At 45.2% G+C, this 25,493-nt stretch overlaps 2 protein-coding genes across 3 annotated transcripts in view; one reads left to right on the forward strand and one right to left on the reverse strand.

Moving 5' to 3' along the window:
- Positions 1 to 25,493, reverse strand: part of LOC130293281 (olfactory receptor 1E5-like) — a 43,061-nt gene that overhangs the window by 14,334 nt on the left and 3,234 nt on the right. The window lies entirely within an intron of this gene.
- LOC130293310 (zinc finger protein 569-like) overlaps positions 17,499 to 25,493 on the forward strand; it is a 66,113-nt gene continuing 58,118 nt past the window's right edge. The window contains exon 1 of one of the 2 annotated variants that reach the window (XM_056541838.1): positions 17,499 to 17,657. The gene's annotated coding sequence lies outside the window, so the exon portion shown is untranslated. Of the gene's footprint in view, positions 17,658 to 17,851; positions 17,872 to 25,493 lie in introns of those variants that run through there. The other variant, XM_056541839.1, reaches the window with a different exon arrangement.

The raw sequence follows: 25,493 nt of genomic DNA on the forward strand, positions 1-25,493 counted from the left end.
GAGATAGATAGATAGATAGATATGAGATAGATATAAGATAGATAGATAGATATGAGATAGATAGATATGAGATAGATAGATAGATATGAGATAGATGATAGATAGATATAAGATAGATAGATATGAGATAGATAGATATGAGATAGATGATAGATAGATATAAGATAGATAGATATGAGATAGATGATAGATAGATATGAGATAGATGATAGATAGATATGGGATAGATAGATAGATATGAGATAGATATAAGATAGATAGATAGATATGAGATAGATAGATATGAGATAGATGATAGATAGATATGAGATAGATGATAGATAGATATGAGATAGATAGATAGATAGATAGATATGAGATAGATATAAGATAGATAGATAGATATGAGATAGATAGATATGAGATAGATAGATAGATATGAGATAGATAGATATAAGATAGATAGATAGATATGAGATAGATAGATATGAGATAGATAGATAGATATGAGATAGATAGATAGATATGAGATAGATAGATATGAGATAGATAGATATGAGATAGATGCGACATAAAAAACCCTACAAATCTTGTCTCTTAATCTATGTTCCCCTCTATGGAGATTTGTTCGGGTGGGTTCACATCACATTAGAGCTCACATGGCTGACAATGCTATTTCCTTTCCCATAAACTAAAGGTGGGAGGAGTCTGGTGTAGAACCAATTGGTTGGAGGAGTCTTGTGTACAGCCAACTGGTAGGAGGAGTCTCATGTAGAAACAACTGGTGGGGAGAGTCTTGTGCAGATGTAGAACTACCAAGTAGGAGGAGTCTTATGTGGAGCAAACTAGTGGGAGGAGCCTGGTATGCAGCGGTCTCTTTGGAAAAGTCTGATGTAGAGCCAACTGTTGGGAGGAGTCTCGTGTAATGTCAACTGATGTGGGGAGTCTCATATAGGGTCAACTGGTGGGAGGAGTCATGTGTAGAACCAACTGGTGGGAGGAGTCTTGTGTAGTACCAACTGGTGGCAGTTGTCTGGTGTACATCCAACTGGTGGGAGAAGTCTGGTGTACATCCAACTGGTGGGAGAAGTCTGGTGTACAGCCAACTAGTTGGAGGTGTCTGGGTACAGCCAACTGGTGGGAGGAGTCTGGTGTACAGCCAAATGGTGGGAGGAGTCTGGGTGCAGCCAGCTGGTGGGAGGAGTCTGGGTACAGCCAACTGGTGGGAGAAGTCTGGTGTACAGCCAAATGGTGGGAGGAGTCTGGGTACAGCCAGCTGGTAGGAGGAGTCTGGGTACAGCCAACTGGTGGGAGGAGTCTGGGTACAGCCAGCTGGTGGGAGGAGTCTGGTGTACAGCCAAATGGTGGGAGGAGTCTGGGTACAGCCAGCTGGTGGGAGGAGTCTGGGTACAGCCAGCTGGTGGGAGGAGTCAGGTGTACAGTCAACTGGTGGGAGGAGTCTGGTATACAGCCAACTGGTGGGAGGAATGGGGGTCGCAGATAATTTTTGCTAGAGGTGCAATTTCCAGGAACCCTGTTTTATTGACAGCACTTAACCCCCGGCCTTCATTTCTTCTTCCTGCTTCCAATGACTAGGAGACCCTATAAGAACTGCCTGCTCAGCCAATCACTGCCTGCAGCTATGATCCAACTAGTGATCACCTGGGCAGGCAGTTTCTGCAGGGTAAGCACATCATCAGAAGCAGGAAGGAGCAGAGAGGAGTGCGGACTGGGTGCTGTCAGAATAGAAGCAGGGATACTTTCTAATAAAAAGTTAATTTCCAGACAACCCCTTTAATTACACCCACAACTGTCTGTATCCCTTCTGATATGGTACTAGGGGGTTTATATTTTTGAATGACAAAATTTGACAATTATTTCACCCCAAGCCAGTCGAAATAGCTCAGTTGGGAGAGCATTAGACTAAAGGTCCCTAGTTCAATCCTGAGTTTCGGCATAAGGTGCAAAAGCTTTTTAACCATTTAAGGATGCAGGGCGTACCCATATGCCCCCGTTTCTGAGTCCTTAAAGGCTCAGGGTGTACAGGTACGCCCTGTGTTTCTCCGGTCCCCGCCGCCCACTGGGCGGCGACCGGACCAGGATGTCTGCTGAAGACCGGCGATCTGCAGCAATTCCGGGTCGTACGGGTCTCCGGTGACCCGGAAAATAAGGGGGATCTGGGCTGTCCAAGACACCCCCTATCCGCTGAAGGGATAGGAGTGAGGCGGCAGACGTGCCATCCCTCCTATCCCTGCTATTGGTCGGTCAGAAGCGACCGACCAATAGAAGATCAAGGGCGGGGTTAAAGTTTGGTTCCCCCGCTCTGCCCACCCACTGTAGTCCGGGCAGAACGGGGGAACCGGAGGTGACCGGCCTCGGAGGTCACTTACCAGCGGCGGGCGGCAATCGGCAGCGGTGATGTGCGGCTCCCTGGTGCGGTGATCCTACGGAAGCCAGTGAGTTGTTGCCTAGCAACATCTGGAGGGCTACAGTTAAGAGACCACTGCACAGTGATCTCCAAACTGTGGCCCTCCAGATGTTGCAAAACTACAACTCCCAGCATGCCCAGACAGCTGTTTGGGCATGCTGGGATTTGTAGTTTTGCAACAGCTGGAGGGCTACAGTTTGGAGATCACTGTGCAGTGTTCTCTAAACTGTGGCCCTCTAGATCTTGAAAAAATACAACTCCCAGCATGCCTACATAGCAGTTTGCTGTCTGGGCATGCTGGGATTAGGATTTTTGCAACATCTGGAGGGCCACAGTTTGGAGATCACGGTGCGGTGGTTTCTAAACCGTGGCTCTTTAAATCGTTCAAAACTACAACTCCCAGCATGCACAAACAGCTGTCTCGCCATGCTGGGAGTTGTAGTTGCGTACCTCCAGCTGTTGCATTACTACTTCTCCCAGCATGTCCTTCGGCGATCAGCACATGCTGGGAGTTGTAGTTTTGCAACAACTGGAGGCACAATGGTTGGAAAATACTGAGTTAGGTAACAGAACCTAACTGAAGGTTTTCGTTTTCCAACCAGTGTGCCTCCAGCTGTTGCAAAAGTACAACTCTCAGCATGCACGGTCTGTCAGTGCATGCTGGGAGTTGTAGTTTTGCAATAGCTGGAGGTTTGCCCCCCCCCCCCCCCCCCCCATGTGAATGTACAGGGCTTCAAGTTTGAGATGCGGCAAATTTTACGCCGCAGCGCAAACTCCTAGCCAGAAACTCACTGTAAACCCCTGGCTGGTGTTCTTAGTTTTTTCTTAAACTTTTTTAAAGTTTATGGCCCAGATTTATCAAACTGTGTGTGAGAAAAAGTGGAGTGATTTTCCCACAGCAACCAATCACAGCTCAGCTAATGAGCTGAGGTAAAGTGAAAGCAGAGCTGTGATTGGTTCTTGCGGGAAAATCCCTCCACTTTTTCTCTCACACAGATTGATAAATCTGGGCCTATATTTTTATACTCTCTCTTTATATATATATGTGTGTATATGTGTGTGTGTATATATATATATATATATATATATATATATACTGTGTGTGTGTGTATATATATATATATATATATATATATATATATATTATTTTTTTATTATTATTATTTTTTTACACATTTTGTGTTTTAGTTTTTAATTTACTTTTTACATTATTGTTTTTCCCCGGAATAAGATAGAACATATTGCACCAAAAAGTCATGTGCCAAATGTATTGTTTTTTTGTTTTTGTTTTTTCTACAGTTTTCATACATTAGATTAAAAAAAAAACTGCATAAGTAGAGGGGTGTGGTTTCAATAATGTGAAACATGCCACCATTGTGGTTTAAAGGATACTTCTATATTCACCTAAAGGGACGTTTACATTCAAAAAGTTTAGCCTAATTATAGGAGAGAAAATTACATTGCAGGGTGAACTAAAAAGATTCCACCCATGTGAGACATTTAGCAGTTTGCTGTCCAATGACTTATACAGGGCAGGGGGTGTATACAGGACTCTGCTTTTCCATTTTATCTGACATCGAGAGGTTGGGCTACGGTTTAGTTCAGGATTCTCTTTTTATTGTTATTTACTGCATTTCTTTTGGCTTTTGTGTCAAATTAATTTATGTTGTTATGTAGTAGATGGCAATATATCAATTCCCTTGTGTATTTATCCTGTAAACCTCAATAGAGTAAAGACGTTCCCAAATATCCATAAAGTAATGACACGGTAATTCTCTTATGCGTCATACGTCTCATGGTAGTTAGTCCCAAAGTTCAAATTAGATTTTCATAGCGCACAAACAATAGCAAAAATATCTAAATTTAAACATATCTTTTTTTAAACGTTTCTTTTTGAAACCTGTATGGTTTTGTTAAATTAACACTTCGGGGTGGTGACAAGGTGGGTTTAGTGCTTTCACTACTGTTTTTGTGGCCCTGTGAGCCCCCTCCTTGGTGCATAGTTATTTCTTATTCTTTTCATTTTAGTGGGTAGAGCTGGGCTGGTTGCCAGAAGTACACACACAGCATTTTCCTCCCTTACTTCGCTGGCTAATTACAGCACAGCACCTAGCCCGTACTGCTATGCCATGGCATAGCGCTGGTTAAAGTGCCCTGGACTAAACAAGCTGGCACAGTGCTTGGAGATGATATTCGGTGCAATACTATGGCATGTTAAGGATCAGTCAGCATGATTATATATAAAGGTTACGTACGATCATTATTGTTGGCATCAATACTTTTTAAGAGTTGTGGGAAATTCCGTTGCAAAAAGAGTTCTTACAGCTATTTGTTCTAACAAGTTCCGCAGGGGAAGGGGGGGCATCTGTCCCAGATTCCTGATCAAGTACAGCTCTCAATTACATGTGTATAAAGGGAAAGCTAAAAGGAGCAGAGTAGGGCTGGGCGGTATACCGGAATTTTAACCCATACCGTAATACTGGCCCCTCCCCCTCGGGAATGAATGTATTTTCAGCCCGATGCGCTGTCTCCACATCGGGGAACTAATCCTATGTGACCTGCAAGCGCTGTTCTGCCCCCCCCCCCTCCCCCAATTAATTATTAGCCCAGCGCTGTCCCCATCATGTCACCCGTATGCGCTGCCCTCCTCGTCCTATTTGTTGCGGCCGCTGGTGCTGACACTCTATACCAGTGGTCTCCAACCTGCTGACCTCCAGATGTTGCAGAACTACAACTCTCAGCATGCCCGGATTTTTCATCATGTTTTTAACTCCTTAACGAAATGTACCGTATTTTTCGCCCTATAGGACGCACCGGCGTATAAGACGCAACCAATTAATAGGTGCAAAATCAAAAAAAATAAAGATTTTGAACCCAATAGTGGTCTTCAACCTGCGGACCTCCAGATGTTGCAGAACTACAACTCCCAGCATGCCCGGACAGCCGTTGGCTTACCGGGCATGCTGAGAGTTGTAGTTTTGCAACATCTGGAGGTCCGCAGGTCGGAGACCACTGCTCTATACTATGCGGTATCCCTATGCCGGGGCTGCCAAAAATATACAAAATAAACTTTAATTTACCTCCCGTTAGTCCGGTAGCGGCCTCACTTGTTTCCTGGGGACGGGAACGTCGGACAGCCGTCAGCCTATCACCGGCGGCAACGATGTTCCGCCTCAGCTGGTGATAGGCTGAGCCCACTGTCATGTAACAAGCCGGCTTCTTACATGACAGTGGGCTCAGCCTATCATCAGTCGAGGCAGAACATCGCGGCCGGTAATATGCTGACTGCTCTCCGACGTTCCCGTCCCCAGCGTAAGGCCGACGTAGGTGTGTTAACGTTTATTTTGTTTACCTTCTGCAGCCCGGGCATAGGGATACCGCACAGTATATAGTGCTAGCGCCGGCGGCTGCAACAAACAGGACAAGGAGGGCAGTGCTAGTGGGTGACGTGAGTATTTACCCCGATGGGGATGTGGCCTGATAATTAATATGGAGGGGGGGGAGGGCTAGGAAATAACGTTATATACCGTGGAACCACCAAAAGTTTAAAAAATACCGTGATACACACATTTGGTCATACCGCCCCCCCCCCCCCCCCCCAGCCCTAGAGCAAAGGACAGAGATATTCCCAATGAAATCCTGCTAATGCAAGAGGTGTGTAAACGTGTGTGTGGGTATCTAAGGGGGTACACTACCTACTCAACCTCATCAGCATGGTGTTTGGCCACTAGGCTCTCTTAAAAACTAGAGTGGGGTTTTGTAGTAAATGGGCATTGGGACCTAATCAATATTGGGGGATGGAGAGGTTGGGTAGGTAGTGTACCCCCCTTCCCCAGATACTGATTAAGGTCATGTGGCTATTGTTATTCATCGCCATTGACTCCCCACAGACAAATGTATTTCATGCACATTTTAGCATCCATATTGGCGTCCCAGACTGACCTCATGTCTGATGACCCAAACGGACAGCACAGAGCACGGTACTTTGAACAGGGGTTCCCACACCTTCTATGTTGGGTTCGTGGCTATACAGCCTTGGGCCTAGCCAAGAACATAACTCTTTAGGGGCCAGACACCAAGTAGTGATCTATATTAATTACTCTTCCCCCTACACGCTAGAATGAGTCTGGTATAGCGCCTGGTATAGCGCCTGGTATAGCGGGAGAAGCATCACACAACTCTGAGGTGCAGATGATACCAGTAAGGAACGAGGGGAATTTTTAGCAGTTTTGTATCGCTAGAGAAGATGTTTAAACAATCAAATCAGGTAATTCTCTACTTTAGAGGGCCTATCCAGGTTAGTGTAGATACTTTAACAGACTTAAAGGGGTACTCTGGCGCTTAGACATCTTATCCCCTATCCAACGGATAGGGGATAAGATGCCTGATCGCAGGGGTCCCGCCGCTGGGGACCCCCGTGATCTTGCACGCCGCACTCCGGGTCTGATTACTGTCGATCACGGGGACGGAGCGTTGTGACGTCATGGCTCCGCCCCCATGTGAAGTCCCGATGTCAATGCAAACCTATGGGAGGGGGCGTGACAGCTGTGGGACCCCCGCGATCAGGCATCTTATCCCCTATCCATTGGATAAGATGTCTAAGCACCAGAGTACCCCTTTAACGATTGCATATAGAAGGGCGTACGCAACGTGATCTCCAACTCCAGCTGGAAGCCCACAAAAAGATAAAAGTCTGCAGAAAAGTCCTTGCTCAGCAATTCCCTCATCTGACTAGAAGATTCTCCCACTTGGGGCAGGAATTTAAATGCCCTTTTAGAGTGGACTGGAGAGAGCCATAATCACCATGACTGACTCAGATCTGACTAAGGTGAGATTCTAGCACTGGATACACTGGCAAAGCCAGGGCTTGGTTATTTACTTATGGCAGGCTTGAAGCTAGGAACTTTGGCTTGGGCCAGACTCTGGCTGAAATGGTTTAGAAAGGTTCCAGTGTTCTGGGGAGAGAGGGTTGGATTGAGGCGACTCTTCCTTTAGACTGTTTTTTCATAGTTTCTGCATAGAATCTAGCTGAGGGGAGTCATGTGACCAATGTTCCATGCATCCTTACATATAATCCACCAGTCCTGGCAGTAAAGAGTGAAATGTTGCACATTGCAGAGGTAGTAATATGACACAGAATATAGCAGGTTATAGGTAGGATGTTTTATGGAGCTCTGGCTCTCTGTTTGGTCTGATATTGTATTAAAACATTCAAGTTATGACTTTTGGCTCTAGATACTCTTCCGTTTGTTTTGTGCTATTATTCTAGGTAATTGTTACACATCCGCACCGCTTATCTGGTGTAGGATGTTAATGTGGCACTTGTAGTCTGTTGCAGGCATCCCCCACCGTATGCATCGCCCCTAACAACAGACTACAAGGGTAGGATCTGCTCCCCCAGTATATATATGCACAACCACATGTGGGGTTGAGCACCTCCTGCCTGCCAGTTGAGACCATCTCTCTTTTTCGTTATTTAAGTCTTATACTTGGAGATGTAAAACTCCACATTTCATGCACCTTTATTACCATTCTAGGCTGCATTCAGGTCCACATGTGAGGCCGGCAAACATATCGGCCAACTTGGGTGGGGCTTATAGTCTGCCTCCCTCCTCCCATTGTATGTGTGCCCAGTCCACATTGGAGGTAACTGGGAGCAGGGTGTTAGTTGGACCTAATGCTGCCATAATTGCCCACTGGCCCCTGGTTTTGCTTATCACGCACAGGTAGGTTTAGCATTAGGTCCCGTGCCACTTGAGAAACCTTGGCGTTGGTGTGCGGGCTCTGGTGTGTCCTTAATATAAGGATATGCTGGCGAATGTCTCAATTTTAACATCAGTGTTGAGGGTTAGCCATATGTCATTGTTTACATCTACCACAGTGGTGACCTATATCCCTGCATGCTATTATGCCAAATTACTTTACTAAGTTACTTTTCCACACTATATTTCTTGTTTGGACCCAGTCCCGGTTGGTTCTATGGTGAGATCTCCTTCTTCACATTCCAAGCCTTGTGGGAAAACCAGGGCACTGACCCGCAGACTAAACTTATCATGCCATCATTTTTACTGTACTCTATTTTATCACCCCACATAGCCTTTTATTCTGGTTTCGCAAGACAAATTATATGATAAAAGAAATAATAAAGGTGTCCTATGGCAATTTCAACTGAGGAATAAAAAACATTATGGTTCTCAGAGGGCAAGGAGGAAAAACAAACATGGAGTTGGCAAAAAATTGTAGCACCAAAAAAGGGTTAATATATCCAGAATAACCTAGAGCTTCAATATGGTCCCTTTTATATATATATTATAAGTATGGACGTCCCAATACCATTATTTAAGACAATGTAGCAAAAAAATGTTTTCCATGTGACAGCAGAGGTGGACTCTGAAACCTTAGGCGAAAATGAAACATGAGGCCCTCATAATTAAGATATGCCCCCAGTAGTTATGTAATGAATCCCATTATAAGGTAGAAGTCCCAGTAGGTATTGGGTAGAAGCCCCAGTAAATCCCCCCCCCCCCCCCCCCCAATTAGGTAAAACCTCCCAGTAAATAGGTAGGTAGGGAATAACCCTATTAGGTAGAAGCCCCCAGTAGGTAGGTTGGTAGGTAATCCCTCCTATTAGGTAGAAGCCCTCAGTAGGTAGGTAGGTAAGTAGGAAGGAAATCCATCCCTATTAGGTCGAAGCCACGAGTAGGTAGGTAGGTAAACCCTACTATTAGGTAGAACCCCCAGTAGGTATGGAATCCTCCCCTTTTAAGTAGAAGCTCCTAAGAAGATAGGTAAGTAGGGAATACCCCTATTAGGTTGAAGCCCTCAGTAGGTAGGTAGGGAACCCTCCCCTTTTAGGTAGAACCCCCTAGTAGTTAAGTAGTCAGGTAGGTAGGGAACCTTCTATTAGCTAGATATCCTCTTTAGTTTCCCCCAATAATTCCCCTTCAAAAGAAAATAACAACATTTCCACTCACCTTCAGGAGCCCCAGCATCCTCTGCTCTGTTAGTGGTACAGGACCTTCTCTTTTAAGCTGGGGTGGTGCAAGACCTGATGTCCTGCTGGTCCTGCACCACTCCGGAGTGAACATTGAAGAGGGAACGGTGAAAGAGATTCACATTTTTTTATGGTCTGCAGGTATCGGGATGGGTATCAGGGACATTTGCACAAGTACAAGTACCCATTCATATGTACGGCATTGGCACCGATACCAGAATTGGGACATCCAAAGAGTATATGATTGAGTACAGTGGTAGGTGCCCTGTTGGGGACCTCCATCTACAGTGAAGCCTCTTTAAGAAAAGTGAAGTGAAAAGTGGTCTTCTATGGACGTGGTCTTCTATGGACTGGTCTTCTATGGACGTGGTCTTGATATAGAGTTCACTGTATTAGCAGGAGCAGAGAGCTGCTAGAGAATAGCTACGGATCAAGAGTGATGGAGCAATGTTACAGAAAACATTCGGCACACATTTTGAATTTAAATGGAGAAAAAAAACAGACATGGTGGGACATCTACAACATGCACAGTGACCTGAGGCTTCTCAGCAAAATGTATTACACTAACAGGTTGTTAGGGTACTTTATGATCATGAAGTCCAAGCCCACTAGCCACGTCATGGCCACCTGTACGCAGCGGGTCCCTAACATCCCTAGCATAAAATGGCGCTGCACTGAGTGGCGACCACCACCGCCGCACAACCAGCATCTACAGGGGGAACGACCCACTGGCAGAGCAGCCCCAATGCCGCCCGAACCAGACACGTACAACGGACGCCGCACAGCACCAGTGTGAAGAGGGGAAACATTTACCAGGTGCTCCTAGCCAAAGACTGGCACACATTTACTAAGTGTATTTTAAAAGTAACATAGTTAATAAGGTTGAAAAGACCAGAGTCCATCAAGTTCAACCTATAACCCTAATGAGTCCCTACTGAGTTGATCCAGAGGAGGCAAAAACCCTCATACTAGAGGTAAAAATTCCTTCCCGACTCCAAATATGGCATCAGAATAAATCCCTGGATCAACGTTCTGTCCCTATAAATCTAATATACATAACCTGTAATGTTATTATTCTCCAAAAATGCATCCAGACCCCTTTTATATTCTGTTACAGAGTTCACCATGACACCTCCGCCGGGAGAGAATTCCACAGTCTCACTGCTCTTACAGTAAAGAACCCCGGTCTGTGCTGGTGTAGAAACCTTCTTTCCTCTAGACGTGGAGGATGCCCCCTTGTTATATATACAGTCTTGGGTATAAATAGGTCATGGAGAGATCTCTGTACTGTCCCCTGATATATTTATACATAGTTATTAGGTCGCCCCTAAGCCTTCTTTTTTCTAAACTAAATAACCCTAATTCTGATAACCTTTCTGGGTACTGTAGTCCTCCCATTCCCCTTGTTACCCTGGTTTCCCGTCTTTGAACCATCTCCACCTCTCCACTATATCTTTCTTGTACACTAGTGCCCAGTACTGTACACAGCATTCTATGTGTGGTCTGACCAGTACTGTACACAGCATTCTATGTGTGGTCTGACCAGTACTGTACACAGTATTCCATGTGTGGTCTGACCAGTACTGTACACAGTATTCTATGTGTGGTCTGACCAGTACTGTACACAGTATTATATGTGTGATCTGACCAGTACTGTACACAGTATTCTATGTGTGGTCTGACCAGTACTGTACACAGTATTCTATTTGTGGTCTGACCAGTACTGTACACAGTATTCTATGTGTGGTCTGACCAGTACTGTACACAGTATTCCATGTGTGGTCTGACCAGTACTGTACACAGTATTATATGTGTGATCTGACCAGTACTGTACACAGTATTCTATGTGTGGTCTGACCAGTACTGTACACAGTATTCTATGTGTGGTCTGACCAGTAGTGTACACAGTATTCCATGTGTGGTCTGACCAGTACACAGTATTCTATGTGTGGTCTGACCAGTACTGTACACAGTATTCCATGTATGATCTGACCAGTACTGTACACAGTATTCTATGTGTGGTCTGACCAGTACTGTACACAGTATTCTATGTGTGGTCTGACCAGTACTGTACACTGTATTCCATGTGTGGTCTGACCAGCACTGTACACAGTATTCTATGTGTGGTCTGACCAGTACTGTACACAGTATTCTATGTGTGGTCTGACCAGTACTGTACACTGTATTCCATGTGTGGTCTGACCAGTACTGTACACAGTATTCTATGTGTGGTCTGACCAGTACTGTACACAGTATTCCATGTGTGGTCTGACCAGTACTGTACACAGTATTCTATGTGTGGTCTGACCAGTACTGTACACAGTATTCCATGTATGATCTGACCAGTACTGTACACAGTATTCTATGTGTGGTCTGACCAGTACTGTACACAGTATTCTATGTGTGGTCTGACCAGTAGTGTACACAGTATTCTATGTGTGGTCTGACCAGTACTGTACACAGTATTCCATGTGTTCTCTGACCAGTACTGTACACAGTATTCCATGTGTGGTCTGACCAGTACTGTACACTGTATTCTATGTGTGGTCTGACCAGTACTGTACACAGTATTCCACGCCACGCCTAGAGGTGATAGGTGGAGAGATTTCAACACAGGTGTGGGCCCCAGAGGTGGGACTTACACCTTTCAGGTATTTATAGCAAATCAATGGATAAAACTTAAAGGGGTACTCCACGCCTAGACATCTTATCCCCTATCCAAAGGACCCCCTGTGATCTTCAGTGTGGCACCCTGGCGTTCTGAACATTTATGTTCAGAATGCCGGGTTTGGGTGTCCGTGATCGTGACGCCCCATTCCCTCCATTCATGTCTATGGAAGGGGGTGTGAGGGTTGTGGTCACTTGTCACGCCCCCTCCCACTGACATGAATTAAAGAGGCGTGGCATAAATGTTCAGAACGTAGGGGTGCCGGCCCGGAGATCAAACATCTTATCTCCTATCCTTAGGATAGGGGAAAGAGGTCTAGGGGCAGAGTACCCCTTTAAGGGCTTGTTTATACTGCAGAATTCTGCTTGCAGCAGGCGCCACCATAATCTTTAGCGGTAGAACCGTGCGGACGTGCGCAGTCTAATAGATGGCAATGCAGTCAGGCCGAATTTCCTCCAAATAATGAACATATTCATTCTCAGACCGGACGTCCATTCCATTGGCTGAATTCCACTGTGGAAACTCAGCAGTATGCAGCAGAATCGAACTAAAAACAATGGGACTCTGCTGCAAGCAGAATCTCGCCAGCTGAATGTCCACAGTGTGGACGGGCCCTAGAGGTCTTTAATAAGAATACCTCTTTTTGTCTCACAGGTTGGGGTTCCCAGGGGTGAGACTGCAGTTTCCCTGACCCTTGTTCTGAGCCGGAGATATAAATACTATAAATAATTGACTATTTCTGCTCATTTTCAGTTAGTGAAGAAAGTAGATTAGAGGATCGGCACATTTCTCCAGACGCACGAGTGACGATTAAAAGTTAATTTAAGAAGCGTTACTGTTCAAGGTGGTGAACGGCCCCTGAGGACCGTCAACAAAATATTCCATAAATGTATGTCAGGTAATGAGGACGCCGATGTCACGACAGATCTACATCTACAAAGTATCAGGAATATCCAAAGTATTGTAAAATAGAAATAAAATATTACAATATTCACATTAGAAATGATAAATCTGCTTAGAAGAATGTGATCGTTCTTACTGTCAGACTCCCCAGACTGCGGCATCGGCACCGATAACAGTATTGGGACATCCCCAGAGTATATGATTGAGTACAGGGGTAGGTGCCCTGTTGGGGTCTCCATTTACAGTGAAACCTCTTTAAAGGGGTACTCCGCTGCTCAGCGTTTGGAATAAAACTGTTCCGAACTCTGGAGCCAGCGCCGGGAGCTCATGACGTCATAGCCCTGCCCCCTCATGATGTCACATCCCGCCCCCTCAATGCAAGTCTATGGGAGGGGGCGTGGGGTCTGCACGCCCCCTCCCATAGGCTTGCATTGAGGGGCGGAGCGTGACGTCACACGGGGGCAGAGGAGTGACTTCACACTCTGCCTGCCCTGTGGTCGCCCGTAATCAGACCCGGCGACCACGAACATGCTCCGGGGACTGATTTTAACTGGGGTGCTGCGTGCAAGATCACAGGGGTCCCCAGTGGCGGGACCCCCGCGATCAGGCATCTTATCCCCTATCCATTGGACAGGGGATAAGATGTCTAAGTGCCGGAGTACCCCTTTAAGCAGGGGGACACATCTGGCACTACATGATTTGAGTCCCTGCCGGTGTAGTGTGTTACTGATGGTAGCCTTTGTTACTTTAGTCCCAGCTCTCTGCAGGTCATTCACTAGGTCCCCCCGTGTGGTTTTGGGATTTTTTCTCACTGTTCTTGTGATCATTTTGACACCACGGGGTGAGATCTTGCATGAAGCCCCAGATCGGGGGAGATGATCAGTGGTCTTGTATGTCTTCCATTTTCTAATTACTTTCTCCCACAGTTGATTTTTTCACACGAAGCTGCTTGGTCTTCCCAGCATGGTGCAGGTCTACAATTTTGTTTCTGGTGTCCTACGACAGCTCTTTGGTCTTGGCCATAGTGGAGTTTCGAGTGTGACTGAGGTTGTGGACAGGTGTCTTTTATACTGATAACAAGTTCAAACAGGAGCCATTAATACAGGTAACGAGTGGAGGACAGAGGAGACTCTTAGGCTAGGTTCAGATTACGGAATCTCCAGGCAGAAAATTTCTGCCCGGAGATTCCGAGTGCGGCCGGCGCTGACTGAATTAGTCGGCGCTAGGACCGCGCGGACACTGCAGTCTCCAATAGACTGCAATGTGTTCTGCACGGATTTCCGCCTGAAGAAAGAGCACCGCCTTTCTTCAGGCGGAAATTTTCAAGAGGATTTTGCGTTCGCAAATTCCGAAGTGTGAATTTGTGAACGGAAAACCATTCACTACACTATACATTTTAGCAAGGGGAATTTCAGGCGGAAATTCCGTAGTCTGAACCTAGCCTTAAAGAAGAAGTTACAGGTCTGTGAGAGACAGAAATCTTGCTTTTTGTAGGTGATCAAATACTTATCCTTCATAATTTGCAAATAAATTCTTTAAAAATCAGACAATGTGATTTTATGGATTTTTTTTCTCATTCTGTCTCTCATAGTTGAGGTTATAAGCTATGATGATAATTACAGCCTCATCTTTATAAGGGGAGAACTTGCACAATTGGTGGCTGACTAAATACTTTTTTGCCCCACTGTGTATATATATAAATATATATATATATATATATATATATATATAGTATGTTATACATTGCCCTGTTCTAACCCCTATAAATTTTAATATTTTTTTAAACTAAATAGGGGCAAATTTTTTGTGCCGTGATTTATAGTTTTTATCGAAACAAATCTGGTGTCATCTGACTTTTTGATGGGTTATGTACTATTTTTCCTGGGATTTGATGTGACCATTACAACAAAGATCCCAGGAGAAAGAGATCGCTATACTATACTCTCTTAAGCTATGATCACACAGTGGAATGTCCGCACGGAAAATTTCCGAGAGCACATTCCCCGACAGACAGAAGGCGGACAGCAAAGGACCGCACGGAAAGTCAATGTCTCATAGACAGCAACGCATTTCCTTGCAGAATCCGCAGAAAGAAAAGACGTCTATTCCTTCTGCAGACGCCGGAATCGTATAGACACGAATGAAGGGACATGACGTCACACCTCCCGCCACGGGAACCAATACCAGGTGCTGCATGGAGATCACAGGGGGTAACAGCGGCCGGACCCCCGCGATCAGACATCTTATCCCCTTTCCCTTGGATAGATAGCAGAGTACCCCTTTAAATTGGTTCCGGCATTTTTAAATATGGCCCAATTTGCTAGAATGCTAATAAGAGTTTATATTCATCCATTATACAGTGTTTACCAGCAGTCCAGTCATAGGGACATCACTAGGAGTTTATCTTCATCCATTATACTGTATTTCCCAGCAGTCCAGTCATAGGGACATCACTAGTAGATTATATTCATCCATTATACAGTGTTTACCAGCAGTCCAGTCATAGGGACATCACTAGGAGTTTATCTTCATCCATTATACTGTATTTCCCTGCAGTACAGTCATAGGGACATCACTTGTAGATTATATTCATCCATTATACTGTATTTCCCAGCAGTCCAGTCATAGGGACATCACTTGTAGATTATATTCATCCATTATACTGTATTTCCCAGCAGTCCAGTCATAGGGACATCACTAGGAGTTTATATTTCTCCATTATACTGTATTTCCCAGCAGTCCAGTCATAGGGACATCACTAGGAGTTTATCTTCATCCATTATACTGTATTTCCCAGCAGTCCAGTCATAGGGACATCACTAGGAGTTTATCTTCATCCATTATACTGTATTTCCCAGCAGTCGAGTCATAGGGACATCACTAGGAGTTTACATTCATCCATTATACTGTATTTCCCTGCAGTCCAGTCATAGGGACATCACTAGTAGATTATATTCATCCATTATACTGTATTTCCCTGCAGTCCAGTCATAGGGACATCACTAGGAGTTTATCTTCATCCATTATACTGTATTTCCCAGCAGTCCAGTCATAGGGACATCACTAGGAGTTTATCTTCATCCATTATACTGTATTTCCCAGCAGTCCAGTCATAGGGACATCACTAGGAGTTTATATTCATCCATTATACTGTATTTCCCAGCAGTCCAGTCATAGGGACATCACTAGGAGTTTATATTCATCCATTCTACTGTGCTTCCCAGCAGTCCAGTCATAGGGACATCACTAGGAGTTTATCTTCATCCATTATACTGTATTTCCCTGCAGTCCAGTCATAGGGACATCACTAGTAGATTATATTTATCCATTATACTGTATTTCCCTGCAGTCCAGTCATAGGGACATCACTAGTAGATTATATTTATCCATTATACTGTATTTCCCTGCAGTCCAGTCATAGGGACATCACTAGTAGATTATATTTATCCATTATACTGTATTTCCCTGCAGTACAGTCATAGGGACATCACTAGGAGTTTATATTCATCCATTATACTGTATTTCCCAGCAGTCCAGTCATAGGGACATCACTAGGAGTTTATCTTCATCCATTATACTGTATTTCCCTGCAGTCCAGTCATAGGGACATCACTTGTAGATTATATTCATCCATTATACTGTATTTCCCAGCAGTCCAGTCATAGGGACATCACTAGGAGTTTATCTTCATCCATTATACTGTATTTCCCAGCAGTCCAGTCATAGGGACATCACTAGGAGTTTATCTTCATCCATTATACTGTATTTCCCAGCAGTCCAGTCATAGGGACATCACTAGGAGTTTACATTCATCCATTATACTGTATTTCCCTGCAGTCCAGTCATAGGGACATCACTAGGAGTTTATCTTCATCCATTATACTGTATTTCCCAGCAGTCCAGTCATAGGGACATCACTAGTAGATTATATTTATCCATTATACTGTATTTCCCTGCAGTCCAGTCATAGGGACATCACTAGTAGATTATATTTATCCATTATACTGTATTTCCCTGCAGTACAGTCATAGGGACATCACTAGTAGATTATATTCATCCATTATACTGTATTTCCCAGCAGTCCAGTCATAGGGACATCACTAGGAGTTTATCTTCATCCATTATACTGTATTTCCCAGCAGTCCAGTCATAGGGACATCACTAGGAGTTTACATTCATCCATTATACTGTATTTCCCAGCAGTCCAGTCATAGGGACATCACTAGGAGTTTATCTTCATCCATTATACTGTATTTCCCAGCAGTCCAGTCATAGGGACATCACTAGGAGTTTATATTCATCCATTCTACTGTATTTCCCAGCAGTCCAGTCATAGGGACATCACTGGGAGTTTATCTTCATCCATTATACTGTATTTCCCAGCAGTCCAGTCATAGGGACAGAATTCAGGGCTCTTGTCCATCCTCATGTGGTGTTTCCGATCCCCCAGCCTCCTCTCATTCCATGGACTACTTTTCTGAGGGAGCACGGCTACACTCTGACGTTCGTGACGTGATCGCAACACACCCAACGGCAAGCGTTGGGCGCATCTCCGAGCTCCCATGTGTGGTCAATGGGCGGAGGGATCTGTATTCCTAGAATGTGGATCCGGAGTAGGTGAAGGATGCAGCTGGGAATGTTGTGTGGTGGCGGCGGTGGCTCCCGGACTTGGTGATGTGTACGCGGTGAGTACGGCGGCGCCGGACACTCTTCCTCCCGGCACTCACCTGTCTACTGTCCCGTCCCCGTCCTTATACGGCACCGTCGGGTCATAGTCGCCCGATAGCGGAGAGATGTCAGGCCCCGCCCCCCGCCTGCTGCAGAGACAAGGCCCGGGTGTCAGGAGAGCTATCCGAGCACCAGCGCCCCCCACTGACCGCTCCGGCCTGCTGCCCCTGTGTACAGTTATATGTATACTCCCCCACCTGTGTATATATATATATGTATACCCCCCACCTGTATATAATAGTTGTGTGTATACCCCCCACCTGTATATAATAGTTGTGTGTATACCCCCACCTGTATATAATAGTTGTGTGTATACCCCCACCTGTATATAATAGTTGTGTGTATACCCCCACCTGTATATAATAGTTGTGTGTATACCCCCACCTGTATATAATAGTTGTGTGTATACCCCCCACCTGTATATAATAGTTGTGTGTATACCCCCCACCTGTATAATAGTTGTGTGTATACCCCCCCCCCACCTGTGTATATATATATGTATACCCCACCTGTATATAATAGTTCTATGTATACCCCCCACCTGTATATATAATAGTTATTTGTATACCCCCCACCTGTATATAATAGTTGTGTGTATACCCCCCACCTGTATATAATAGTTGTGTGTATACCCCCCACCTGTATATAATAGTTGTGTGTATACCCCCACCTGTATATAATAGTTGTGTGTATACCCCCCCCCACCTGTATATAAAAGTTAGATGTATACCCCCCACCTGTATATAAAAGTTAGATGTATACCCCCCCACCTGTATATAATAGTTAGATGTATACCCCCCCACCTGTATATAATAGTTAGATGTATACCCCCCCACCTGTATATAATAGTTAGATGTATACCCCCCCACCTGTATATAAAAGTTAGATGTATACCCCCCACCTGTATATAAAAGTTAGATGTATACCCCCCCCACCTGTATATAAAAGTTAGATGTATACCCCCCCACCTGTATATAAAAGTTAGATGTATACCCCCCCACCTGTATATAATAGTTAGATGTATACCCCCCCACCTGTATATATAATAGTTAGATGTATACCCCCCACCTGTATATAATAGTTAGATGTATACCCCCCCACCTGTATATAATAGTTAGATGTATACCCCCCCACCTGTATATAATAGTTAGATGTATACCCCCCCACCTGTATATAATAGTTAGATGTATACCCCCCCACCTGTATATAAAAGTTAGATGTATACCCCCCACCTGTATATAAAAGTTAGATGTATACCCCCCCCACCTGTATATAAAAGTTAGATGTATACCCCCCCCACCTGTATATAAAAGTTAGATGTATACCCCCCCACCTGTATATAATAGTTAGATGTATACCCCCCCACCTGTATATATAATAGTTAGATGTATACCCCCCACCTGTATATATAATAGTTAGATGTATACCCCCCCACCTGTATATAATAGTTAGATGTATACCCCCCCACCTGTATATAATAGTTAGATGTATACCCCCCACCTGTATATAAAAGTTAGATGTATACCCCCCACCTGTATATAAAAGTTAGATGTATACCCCCCACCTGTATATAAAAGTTAGATGTATACCCCCCACCTGTATATATAATAGTTAGATGTATACCCCCCACCTGTATATATAATAGTTAGATGTATACCCCCCACCTGTATATATAATAGTTAGATGTATACCCCCCACCTGTATATATAATAGTTAGATGTATACCCCCCACCTGTATATATAATAGTTAGATGTATACCCCCCACCTGTATATATAATAGTTAGATGTATACCCCCCACCTGTATATATAATAGTTAGATGTATACCCCCCACCTGTATATATAATAGTTAGATGTATACCCCCCACCTGTATATATAATAGTTAGATGTATACCCCCCACCTGTATATATAATAGTTAGATGTATACCCCCCACCTGTATATATAATAGTTAGATGTATACCCCCCACCTGTATATATAATAGTTAGATGTATACCCCCCACCTGTATATATAATAGTTAGATGTATACCCCCCACCTGTATATATAATAGTTAGATGTATACCCCCCACCTGTATATATAATAGTTAGATGTATACCCCCCACCTGTATATATAATAGTTAGATGTATACCCCCCACCTGTATATATAATAGTTAGATGTATACCCCCCACCTGTATATAATAGTTAGATGTATACCCCCCACCTGTATATAATAGTTAGATGTATACCCCCCACCTGTATATATAATTGTATTGTACAACTCCATTAGGTGAGATATATAGATCTACACTGTGGACACAATTATTAGACAAATTGTGAGGATTAATTTTATTATTGAACAATTACGGTTCTCCCCATCAATCCAAAATATTAAGAGTTTTATACCTGAATATATAAAGATTACCTGTCATTTGGAAAAACCTTTGACTTGTCCTGAGCGTTCAGACCTCCACCGATCAGGAGAACGAGCGGTAGAAGTCGTTGTTCTTGGTGGTCGGGTCCTTGTCTCTGACCCCCTTACACTTCCGGCCGCTCAGGGGAGGTTACAGTTCTGGAATATGACAGCACTGGAGGATAATGGTTTCCTTGTATCTTTGGCAATTCATTTGTGTGTTTTTTATTTGTTTTTATTTCTCACCACATATCTTGGTTTGATGGTTCTGTGATCATTCCTCAGTATCTTAGTAATTTCCAGAGACCTGAACCCTCTGAAAGACTTTTTACAATTTTTGACCTTTTGAGAGTCGGTTTAATTTAGTCCATTTTGCCTGAGGAAAAGAAGCTTCCTAATAATTTTGTTCATAGGACATTAATCTCCTTAATCTGTATCCTACCTTATTATACAAATACACATCACTTGATATGATTATATATTGGTGCTCTCAGATTTTTTTTTTAAGTTGTACATTCTGGCAAAACATTAAAGGGAACCAACCAGCAGATTTTAGCATATATAATCCTTGACAACATGTTATATATACTGAAATCATCATCCTCCCCGCGGCTCACGTCATCGCTCTGCTCCCTAAGCAGACGCAGCAGGGCGGTGACTCGGACCGTCATTCAAGCCGTCGTGGCGGGGCCACGGCCGAAGCAATACGGAGAAACGGGTGCTGGTAAATAGAAGTCCTCGGGGGGGGGGGGGGGGGGGGGGGGGACTTTAAAACTTAATATCTTCACCATCCCTGGGGGCACAAACGTCCCCTGGGATGGTGAGGATAATGATTTTATCTTATATAACGCATTGTCAAGTGTTATATATGCTAAAATCTGCTGATTGGTTCCCTTTAACCTTTCTAATATACTTCATAACAACATTTTATTTCTTTTTCATAGAAATAATGGCTTATAAAATCATGGCTCTGTCCAAGATGAAGCACAGGCATGGACAAAGTCCAGTAAGTGAGGGTGGGCTAGCACTCCTCTGTGCTCTCTCCTGTCTGATAGCACTCCTCTGTGCTCTCTCCTGTCTGATAGCACTCCTGTGCGCTCTCCTGTCTGATAGCACTCCTGTGCGCTCTCCTGTCTGATAGCACTCCTCTGTGCTCTCTCCTGTCTGATTGTACTCCTCTGTGCTCTCTCCTGTCTGATAGCACTCCTCTGTGCTCTCTTCTGTCTGATAGCACTCCTCTGTGCGCTCTTCTGTCTGATAGCACTCCTCTGTGCGCTCTCCTGTCTGATAGCACTCCTCTGTGCTCTCTCCTGTCTGATAGCACTCCTCTGTGCTCTCTTCTGTCTGATAGCACTCCTCTGTGCTCTCTTCTGTCTGATAGCACTCCTCTGTGCGCTCTCCTGTCTGATAGCACTCCTCTGTGCGCTCTCCTGTCTGATAGAACTCTTCTGTGCGCTCTCCTGTCTGATAGAACTCTTCTGTGCGCTCTCCTCTCTGATAGAACTCTTCTGTGCGCTCTCCTCTCTGATAGTACTCCTCTGTGCGCTCTCCTGTCTGATAGCACTCCTCTGTGCGCTCTCCTGTCTGATAGCACTCCTCTGTGCGCTCTCCTGTCTGATAGCACTCCTCTGTGCGCTCTCCTGTCTGATAGCACTCCTCTGTGCGCTCTCCTGTCTGATAGCACTCCTCTGTGCGCTCTCCTGTCTGATAGCACTCCTCTGTGCGCTCTCCTGTCTGATAGCACTCCTCTGTGCGCTCTCCTGTCTGATAGCACTCCTCTGTGCGCTCTCCTGTCTGATAGCACTCCTCTGTGCGCTCTCCTGTCTGATAGCACTCCTCTGTGCGCTCTCCTGTCTGATAGCACTCCTCTGTGCGCTCTCCTGTCTGATAGCACTCCTCTGTGCGCTCTCCTGTCTGATAGCACTCCTCTGTGCGCTCTCCTGTCTGATAGCACTCCTCTGTGCGCTCTCCTGTCTGATAGCACTCCTCTGTGCGCTCTCCTGTCTGATAGCACTCCTCTGTGCGCTCTCCTGTCTGATAGCACTCCTCTGTGCGCTCTCCTGTCTGATAGCACTCCTCTGTGCGCTCTCCTGTCTGATAGCGCTCCTCTGTGCGCTCTCCTGTCTGATAGCGCTCCTCTGTGCGCTCTCCTGTCTGATAGCGCTCCTCTGTGCGCTCTCCTGTCTGATAGCGCTCCTCTGTGCGCTCTCCTGTCTGATAGCGCTCCTCTGTGCGCTCTCCTGTCTGATAGCGCTCCTCTGTGCGCTCTCCTGTCTGATAGCGCTCCTCTGTGCGCTCTCCTGTCTGATAGCGCTCCTCTGTGCGCTCTCCTGTCTGATAGCGCTCCTCTGTGCGCTCTCCTGTCTGATAGCGCTCCTCTGTGCGCTCTCCTGTCTGATAGCGCTCCTCTGTGCGCTCTCCTGTCTGATAGCGCTCCTCTGTGCGCTCTCCTGTCTGATAGCGCTCCTCTGTGCGCTCTCCTGTCTGATAGCGCTCCTCTGTGCGCTCTCCTGTCTGATAGCGCTCCTCTGTGCGCTCTCCTGTCTGATAGCGCTCCTCTGTGCGCTCTCCTGTCTGATAGCGCTCCTCTGTGCGCTCTCCTGTCTGATAGCGCTCCTCTGCGCGCTCTCCTGTCTGATAGCGCTCCTCTGCGCGCTCTCCTGTCTGATAGCGCTCCTCTGCGCGCTCTCCTGTCTGATAGCGCTCCTCTGCGCGCTCTCCTGTCTGATAGCGCTCCTCTGCGCGCTCTCCTGTCTGATAGCGCTCCTCTGCGCGCTCTCCTGTCTGATAGCGCTCCTCTGCGCGCTCTCCTGTCTGATAGCGCTCCTCTGCGCGCTCTCCTGTCTGATAGCGCTCCTCTGCGCGCTCTCCTGTCTGATAGCACTCCACTGCGCGCTCTCCTGTCTGATAGCACTCCTCTGCGCGCTCTCCTGTCTGATAGCACTCCTCTGCGCTCTCTCCTGTCTGATAGCACTCCTCTGCGCTCTCTCCTGTCTGATAGCACTCCTCTGCGCTCTCTCCTGTCTGATAGCACTCCTCTGCGCTCTCTCCTGTCTGATAGCACTCCTCTGCGCTCTCTCCTGTCTGATAGCACTCCTCTGCGCTCTCTCCTGTCTGATAGCACTCCTCTGCGCTCTCTCCTGTCTGATAGCACTCCTCTGCGCTCTCTCCTGTCAGCACTCCTCTGCGCTCTCTCCTGTCTGATAGCACTCCTCTGCGCTCTCTCCTGTCTGATAGGACAGGCTAGAGCACAAAGGAGTGCTATCAGTCAGGAGTGGACATAGAGGAGTGCTAGCCCACCCTCACTTACTGGACTTTGTCCATGCCTGTGCTTCACCCTGGACAAAGCCATGATTTTATAAGGCATGATTTCTCTTATGAAGTATATTAGAAAGGTAAATGTTTTGCCAAAATGTACATATAAAAAGTTTTTTTGAATCTGACAGTGCCCAATAAAAGTTTAAGTTTATACAGCTTTGAGTTGGAATTTATGCATAAAAATTAAATGGTCAAAATACTCATTTGCCTTATAATTGTGCACACAGTATAGTTATGTGTATATCCCGTCACCTGTATATATATGTGTGTGTGTGTGTGTGTATATATATATATATATATATATATATATATATATATTAGTTATACATATTTAAATGTGTGTAATAGATCCATACTAGGTTTCCATATATCCAACCTTCTGTATATAATACACTGCTCAAAAAAAATAAAGGGAACACTAAGATAAGACGTCCTAGATCTGAATGAATGAACTAATCGTATGAAATACTTTCGTCTTTACATAGTTGAATTCGCTGACAACAAAATCACACAAAAATTATCAATGGAAATCAAATTTACATCAGTTTTGAGGGTTAGCTAATGTCATTGTTTACATCTACCACAGTAGTGTACCTATATTCCTGTTCTTTTGGAAATCAAATTTATCAACCCATGGAGGTCTGGATATGAAGTCACCCTCAAAATCACAGTGGAAAACCCCACTACAGGCTGATCCAGCTTTATGTAATGTCCTTAATACAAGTCACAATGAGGTTCAGTAGTGTGTGTGGCCTCCACGTGCCCGTATGACCTCCCTACAACGCCTGGGCATGCTCCTGATGAGGTGGAGGATGGTCTCCTGAGGGATGTCCTCCCAGACCTGGACTAAAGCATCCGCCAACTCCTGGACAGTCTGTGGTGGATGGAGCGAGACGTCCCAGATGTACTCAATTGGATTCAGGTCTGGGGAACGGGCGGCCAGTCCATAGTATCAATGCCTTCCTCTTGTAGGAACTGCTGACACACTCCAGCCACATGAGGTCTAGCATTGTCTTGTATTAGGAGGAACCCAACCGCACCAGCATATGGTCTCACAAGGGGTCTGAGGATCTCATCTCGGTACCTAATGGCAGTCAGGCTACCTCTGGCAAGCACATGGAGGGCTGTGCGGCCCCCAAAGAAATGCCACCCCACACCATTACTGAACCATTGATGTGCCATCCTGGATGAGCTGCACTACCTGAGCCACTTGTGTGGGTTGTAGACTCCGTCTCATGCCACCACTAGGGTGAAAGCACCACCAGCATTCAAAAGTGACCAAAACATCAGCCAGGAAGCATAGGAACCGAGTAGTGGTCTGTGGTCACCATTTGCAGAACCACTCCTTTATTGGGGGTGTCTTGCTAATTGCCTATAATTTCCACCTGTTGTCTGTTCCATGTGAAATTGATTGTCAATCAGTGTTCTTCCTGAGTGGACAGTGTGATTTCACAGCAGTGTCATTGACTTGGAGTTACATTGTGTTGTTTAACCCCTTAAGGACCCACGGCATACAGGTACGTCCTTGGACTTAAGGAACCAGGGCGTACCTGTACGCCCGTGGAAATTCTGGTCCCTGCCTGGCGTGGACCAGACCAGGATTCCTGCTGAAATAATTCCCCCCCCCCCCCCCCCCCCCCCATGTCGGCAATCGCCGGAAATCACCGATCAATTCAATTCAGATCGGCGATTTGTGGGGATTCCAGGTCCCGGAAAAAAAAAGGGGATAGTGACGTCCGAGACAGCACCTATCACCCTGTAGCAGCAGGAGTGGTACCACCTCACAATTGTCCTGATTTGTCGGCCGTTACCGACGTATCAGAAAACTGATGCTGAACTTTGAAGCCTCTGATGTCTTCCAAAAGTAAAAACATCTCAACTTTATGATGCAAACATAAAGTAGACATATTGTATATGGGAATCAATATATAATTTATTTGGGATGTCTATTTTCCTTTATAAGCAGAGAGCTTCATTGTTAGAAAAAAAAATGCTACATTTTTACATTTTATAAAATTTTTGAATTTTTCACCAAGGAATTATGCAAGTATCGACAAAAATTTACCACTAACATAAAGTA

Source organism: Hyla sarda, chromosome 10 (assembly GCF_029499605.1).
Source record: "Hyla sarda isolate aHylSar1 chromosome 10, aHylSar1.hap1, whole genome shotgun sequence".
Lineage (NCBI taxonomy): Eukaryota > Metazoa > Chordata > Amphibia > Anura > Hylidae > Hyla > Hyla sarda.